Raw genomic sequence first — 7,765 nt, 5'->3', positions numbered from 1 at the left:
GTATTTGATGTTCGGGGAATTGATTTCATGGGACCGTTTCCTTCTTCTTATGGGAACTATTACATTCTTATGGCAGTGAATTATGTGTCGAAATGGGTTGAGGCCATTGCCTCCCCAAAAAATGACCACAAGGTGTTGATGAAATTGTTCAAAAAGATCATTTTCTCAAGGTTCGGTGTTCGCAAAGCGGTGATCAGTGACAATGGCTCACATTTTGTGCACAATGTCTTTTGAAAGATGTTGAAAATCATGGGGTTCATCAACGTTTTGGCCTTCCTTATCATCCTTAAACAAGTGGACAAGTTGAGGTGTCTAATCGTCAAATCAAGTTAATTCTTGAGAAGACGGTTGCTAGAAATAGGAAAGATAGGGCGGAAAAGCTTGATGATGCCTTGTGGGCATATCGAACGGCTTCTAAGACTCCTATTGGCACCACTCCATATCGTCTTGTCTATGGAAAATCTTGCCATCTTCTGCTGGAACTTAAACACCGTGCTCTTTGGGCGATCAAGAAGATCAATTTTGATTTAGCTAGTGCGGGAGAGCAAATGTGGCTAGATCTTAATGAATTACAGGAGCTTAGACTTAATGCATATGATTGTACTAGCACTTAGAAGGCGCAATCTAAGGAAGCTCATGACAAGCTTATCGAGAAAAAGGAGTTTTGTGTTGGTGACAAGGTCCTCTACAATTCAAAGATGAAGTTGTTCCAGGGAAAACTCATGTCTAGGTGGAGTGGTCCTTTCATGGTGCAAGAAGTTAATGGAGTTGTGGAAATTTCTTCGATGGATTCATCATCTCCTTTTAAAGTCAATGGTCACCGGCTTAAGAAGTATTTCGATGGTGTTTTTATTGGCCTTGTTCATAGAATGACTCTTTATGAACCACCTTGATAAGGGGTAGAGAACGTCAAGCTACTGATGTTAAACAAGCTCTTCTCGCGTTGTAACCCGACTTTCTAACCTTCTTTCCATTTTTCTTTTGATTTTATCTTTCTTTTTGATGCTTATGGACTAACCTATTTTCTTTGTTTCTTATGATGTTAGGTAGTTTTGAGATGATGGTGGTTAGTTTGCCAACAATCTTGGTAACAAATTTTGAAGCTGAAGTGTTCTTGTGCTTATTGGAAGTTTTGAGTGCGAATTGAACTTTGGTGGGTGCAAGATGGTGGGTTCATGAATTATGGATGTTGAACCCATTGTCAAGGGGTTTAGAAACTGCCCATGTTCGTGTTTATCATCATCATGGAGACCAAAATTGCAAAGGGCATGAGCAACCCAAAGTTGCGTGGCCGCGCGCGAGGACTGCGCGGGCACTTAAGGGGTTGGTGCGGGCGCGCAGACCTATGGCACGGGCGCTGGTTCTCTACGTTCCCCCCTTAAACACACTCTTCTATTTTCTCTCTCTCTCTTTTCTTTCTTTTTGCTTCCTTTTTCATTGTAGTGTTCAAGCATTTTCCCTATTTTTGCTTCTATATTTCATCATAAAATCATCATTGTTCATTTTCCTTGGTTGATAATCATTTCAAATACTCAATTTTATTCTTTGTAATTGATTTTCTGTCTCCAAAAGTTGAGAATTTGGGTATTATTGGTTAGGGTTTTGGAACTTGCAAGTTTGGGATTGTTTGCTAGTAGTTATGCTTTCTACTCCATTTCATTTGAATTAAAGACTCATTCAAGGTATGAATTCTCCATTTCATTTGATTTTCATTATAAATTTCACACCATGTATTGTATTGTTGGATTTGAATGTTATGGTGTATGCTCTAATGGTGTTTCTACTTTGCCTATTTCATTTCCCCAAATTTTGCATTCATGATGATTATTGGTGAATATATGAACTTGTGATGCTATGGTTTTGCTTGATTGTGCTACTATTTTGAAATGGTCATAGATGCTTGTAAGAATGTTGTTGCTCACTCTTTATTCTCAAATGGCTTATTATTCCTTGCTAAATTGTGGTTTGAATGTGCTTACATACTTGTTATGTGCCAAATTATTCATTTTAGTTCAATGATTGGTTATGAATTCACCCATTTTGGTTATGCAACTTGTTTGTCTTCCATACTTGGTTTGAATGTTGTGAGCACCATATCTTTCATGCCTTTAAAATATTGTCTTGGCTTGTTTATGTAGATGGATCCCCTTCGACGTCCTAAATAAGCCCGTGGATCTAGTTCCCGTGAGGTGGTCCCACCCCCGCCAAATGTGAGTGAAACGCACGGAATTAAGTTTACAAAGAGTGAGCATTGGGAGAATTTTGTCCAGCTTTCCTCCTGGAAACTTCTATCAACAAGGTTTTATGATCGATCAACGACTACAAAGCTTGGTATAGATGAGGATGTGAGGCGTTTGTCCCGGAATCTTGGTTTGGAGGATTTCATTGGGTTAAGTGCTCCAACTTACGCCTGTCTCACTTTTAAGTTCCTCTCCTCTCTCGAGGTACATAAAGAGAAAGAGGGTGGTGAGCTTGTTCGTACATTGAAGTTCCAGATGTTTGACAACGACCATTCCATCCCACCTTCCTACCTTAGTGAGATTTTCAAATTTCCCGTCCCCTTGGAAGATTCCAAGTATATCTTCTCGACCATTGAAGAGTTGCAAAACAATCATGGTTATAATGAGGGCCGTTGGTGGAGGCATATCTCGGTTGAAGGATCATATCAACCTCAATATTCAAAGGCGGCTTCAATCATTCATCCGGCCTTGAGGTACTTCAATAGGTTACTTACCTATGCATTCTTCTCGAAGGAATCCCTCGGTGCCATCTCTAGGGAAGAGCTTAGTTGGTTATGGTTGGCAGATAAACCATTTGAAGAGATTGGGGTTATTGATTTTGGGATTCAATTGCTTGATCAGTTTGTTGATATTCAGGATGGTGTGTTTGTTTCTGGAAGCATCCAATCGTTTGGTTTGATGACCATTATTGCTCTTTCTCTCAATAAGAAGGATGAGAAGATGATCTTGTCTCTTGAGCCCATTCGGGACCGTCGAGAGAAGTCCCCATCATATCTCCTTAACACATATGCTTTGATCAACAAAAATTTTTTGGAGCGGACTTCTAAAGAGATTTGTTCATTTGGAAGGTTTCTTGGACTACCGATTGGTGCCCTATACCTCATCCGGAGGCCACCGCTCGGTGATTGGGCACTCTTCTTCCTTGGCAGTAAACAAATGGCCTATCGATCTTTCTCTCAAGCGAACTCCTCCACCCAACCTTCTCATCAACCCATGTGTTCTCGTTCAAACTCTCTCTCATGATTTTCCCCCGCTGTCCCGGGGAGGTACTCTTATGATCTCTTCCTCTTCATCTTCTACTTCTCAATGTGATTTGTTTATTTTGCATACAAAACTTGATTCCATTGCCAATGTGTTGAATTCTTCCCCTTTGGGAAATGACTTTGTGCTAGGATTTGACTATCATGCTAGACAAATCTATGACTTCTATGTGAGAAGAGGGGAGATTGAGCCTTATTTGAATTACCCCTACCTCCCTGTCCAATAAGGACCCATACCCCAATGGGTCCCATATGATCCGGACTAAGGGCCTTCTTTGTGCTACCCTTATTGGGAGGGGCCCCATGTTCCCCCAATGCAATTAGAGGGACCACTTCGGCCTCCTATGACTATAAGAGGCCCGGATGTTGTGATTTTACCTATGACCCGGCTAACCCAAACCCCTTCTCTAATCTCGAAACCTTTGGTCGATGGGGGCTATTGGGTGAGCCGACTCTTAATGATTGGTATCACTATTTTGCTAGGGATAAGGCTCAAAGGGAGAGTAGGTTGAGAGGTAAAGGCCCGATGGTGGTCGATGATGTTGTTAGCCAAGTCTTTTCTGAGGTTGGTGAGGGGAGTACCCATTCTACCCCTTACTATAGCGCCGAGTGATACCATATTGGCTACCCTCCCTTTTATGCTTGCTTTACATTGTTGTTGTTCTTTTGCCTGCTTGTTACTAGGTTTTAGCTTAGGGGATGAGTAGCTCACTTTAGTCTTGGGGGAGTACTCTTATGATTTGTTATGCTACTTTGGTCTCCCCTTTGCTTCTATGATTCACTACGGTTCTGTCTATGAGTTTTTGTCCAATTTCTACTAATGATTTATGATGATGATTTTTATTTGATGAGGTTGTTTTCTGATGATGATGATTTGATATTGGTCTGTTGATTAATCGTTGTTTTCCTGCTGATTGATTGCTTCTGGTTGGATGAGTTTTTCTCTACTATTTTCACTCTGTCTCTCTGATTATATGATCATTTCTGTCTCGGTTTCGTTATTTCGAGTTTTTACGTGGAAGTTACTAACAATTTTTCTTTGTACATAGTATTTTATTTCTTTCTTGGCGTATTATCCTTGTTTTTGCTTTTGGAGCATTGTGACGGTTTATGCTCCTTCTTATTTCTCTTCATTAGCATTGCTTGGAGTTCCCGGTGAGATCTTTTGGCTTCGTCTTTTCCTTTTACATTCTTGTTTTCTTGGTCTAGGTTTAGTCTAGGATGAGTTGATTGTTCGAGGATGCTTGCCTTGTAATAACATAGAGTGTTTGGGGTCATTGGCGATGTTGCCGAAGGACCACTTGTATGTCGATTGGGTTTTACATGTCTTGCATGCATTCTTTCGCATTTCATTCTCTTTTCCTCTCCTTTTATCTCTCTTATTTTACCCTTTTGTTTTCTATTTTTCAACCAAAAATGAAAAAGACAAAAAGATTTCGAGGCTTTGTTTTCATCTTTTTAGTTGTTTAGCTTTTGCATTTGGACATAATACCATCCGAGCTTTTGCTTTTGAATGAATCATTTCCTATGTCGTATCGGTGTGCATGTTTTGAGAGTATCTTTGGTTGATTCTAGGATAGGGTATGCTAAGGTAGCAGTTTAGACCTTTTGGGACCTTATAGTCGGATTCCATTGGTTTGTGGTAAAAAGGATTTGCTCCCTTTAGTGGATTTGAAGCTAATAGTCAGTTTTTGCTACAACCATGTGAGATTTTATTTCTTCTTGCTTTCAACATTTTTTGATTGAGCGGCACGTGGATCCTTGACTATTGTATGTTTTATCTAGAATTTGACTCTCATCTCCCAAGATCGCGACCAAGCCATTTAGGAAGGACAATGGCATCTTTTCGAGGTGGTAATTTTTACTTTTCTAGGACAGTTTTCTTTTCTTTGTTTTGGGTTTACAATTGTCTTCTTGCTAGCCATTTAAGCCATATACCTTTCTTTTCAAGCCATATTTTTAGCTTTTGAGCCTTTTGTTTCATTCTTGTTTCCATCTTTGGTTTTTGTGAAGCATTTGTGATGAGTGTCATTTATGGCACTCTTAGGCTAGGTTTTCTTTATAATTTTATTCTCATTTTTAGTCCTTTTTGCCGTGTCTTTACATAATAATGCTTGCTTTGCGTGTTTGTGTGCAAGTTTAGAGAAATGCATGTTTTAATGGTTTTCTTGTCATTTTGTTCATTTCTCTACTATTCCTCTTGATTCTTTGTTTCCTTGATATGTTTTGTAGGTCTGTTGAGTTTCCCGAGGTATGATCACCAAGGAGAAAGCTCGAGTGCATTCAAGAAAGTTGATGGAGCAAAGTTCGAGTTTCCGAAAACGCAATTCAAGCTAGCTTTGCGAGCTCGAGGGCCTTGGAAGTTATGCTTTGGCTTGAGGCATTCAAACGCTTGGAAGATAAAGGAGCTTCCCTTCTCACGAGCATCTCCTCGAGTGCACCAATGATAGGGATGCTCGGGAGCACGGAGATTGATCGAGCAAGCGAAGGAGGCAAGGACACGAGCACCGAGCAGGGGTGCGCGCGCAAGGCACAGGGGGTGCGTGCACGTAGACCCACCTGTGCGCGCGCACGACCTGGGGGTGCGCACGCACCAGGCGCCCCGCCCCCTTCGCTCGATTCTTCTATTTATACCCTTAAACTTTTCCTATTTCGGGGGGACGACTTAATTTGTATTTGACATATATTTTTCCTGAATTAGTAGAGAGAGAAGCTTAAGATTCCTTGATTGTAATTGAGTTTGATCTTTGATTTCAACTTGATCTTGGATTTCTTTTTCTCGTCAATGAAAGTTTGTGAGATTTCTTTCCTTTGAATTTACTTCTATTGCAATTTCCTTTAATTTTTGAATGTTTGATTTGAATTTCCTTTAATTTTTTAATGTTTGATTTGATTTTCATCTTTGCTTTAGAATTTGTTGAGAGATTGAATTCTTTCTTGATTAAACTCGAAATGAATATGTTTTGATTGAATTTGTTTTGTTTTTCATTTTCACCATGATTAGTGAGTAGATTAGTTGCTAGTGAGAAGGGGAAGCATGCTAGATTGATGACTTGGTTGACATGGTTGTGCATATGATTAGTTAGACTAGGAGTGATCAACCTATAAGATTAATCTAGATTGCATTGCAAATTTCAATGACATGAACCCTTGATTTGAAAATTTCTTTAATTGATTGAATTCGATTGTGATTTTCCTAATTAGCCATTCATAGTGAACCCTAGCTTGGCTTATAGGAGATAGCACTTGAATTCCTTTGATTGCAACTATTGTTTGTCCTTTGCAAAGTTTGAATTGATAGAGTGATCCTTTAATTAGCATAATCATTGAGCTTGCATGTGGAACCTATATCCCTAGTGTTTAGTATATTGAATTTTTCGATTTATCTAGCTTTCTCGATACCTTACTTGCCAATCATATCTTTCTTCAATCTTTGAAGTAGGTTGACCTAGGTTATAGCTTGCACCTACTCATTCCTTTGGGTTCGACCCTTGACTTACCATATACTCGTATTAGGTTGGTCGACTGTTTATAAATTTTCTTTGGCTTTAGGAAAGGGTAGAAAACGACCTACATTTTCCTTACGTCAATTTGGTCTCTATTGTTGGAGTTTTAGTGGATGAGATTGATTGTTTGGTTTTAACGTAGGCAAGTTGCGTTGTAAATATCATGTGAATAAAAGGAAAATGGCAAGTTGAAAAAGCCGTCCATAGTTAAAAGAGGCGAGGACAATGCAATAAAGTGAAAAATTAAAAAAATGAAAAAAATAAGAAAAGCAAAGCAAATTCAAAGGCTTTAGCAATAAGTGAATAAAAAAGTGAAAAATGAAAAAAGTTCAGAAATATTTTGATGTGAGTGTTTTCTCCCTAAGCATTGAGGAAAATGCTTTATTTTGGCTTTGGGGGGAAGCGTTCTTATGCTTTTTGTAAATATGATTGTGATTTTTGCTTTGAATAAGGTTGGGGGTGTTGGTGTTTTTGTTTGGTGATTACTTGATTTTGGTGTTGAGATTTGGCCAATCTTTGCTTTAGAATATAGGTATACCACCAAATTTCAAATTTTAGCTTACCTTCACCCTTTTCGTCCTTACATTACAACTCTTTTCAAGACTTTTGACCTTTGTGGTTGAGTCACAAGTCGGTGGAGGGAGATGTGAGTCAAGCCTATAGAGCGGTGTGCAATAGTCGAGATGTCGAGTAGCCTTAAATCTCTTTCTTTTCCGGTACCTTCGAGGAATCATTGAGATGCTCACTAAAGGTGGATTTGAAGCTAGTTGGGAGAACGTGGTATGATTGTTTGGGATGAAGGTTAATTGTGTCTCATTAGTTCTCTATGCTTAGCATATCTTATGTTTCAATCAACCTTGGATATCTTGGAACATGCATACCTTTATTGTATAGAAAGTTAATTATTCACTTGCATTTGATCATTTGTAAAAGTCCATTTCAAAAGCTAGTTGTTTGAATTTATTATTTTACTTTCTTT

This window comes from Chenopodium album, chromosome 12 (assembly GCF_948465745.1).
Source record: "Chenopodium album chromosome 12, dcCheAlbu1.1, whole genome shotgun sequence".
Classification (NCBI taxonomy): Eukaryota; Viridiplantae; Streptophyta; class Magnoliopsida; order Caryophyllales; family Amaranthaceae; genus Chenopodium; species Chenopodium album.
Note: the sequence above shows the minus strand (reverse complement) of the source record.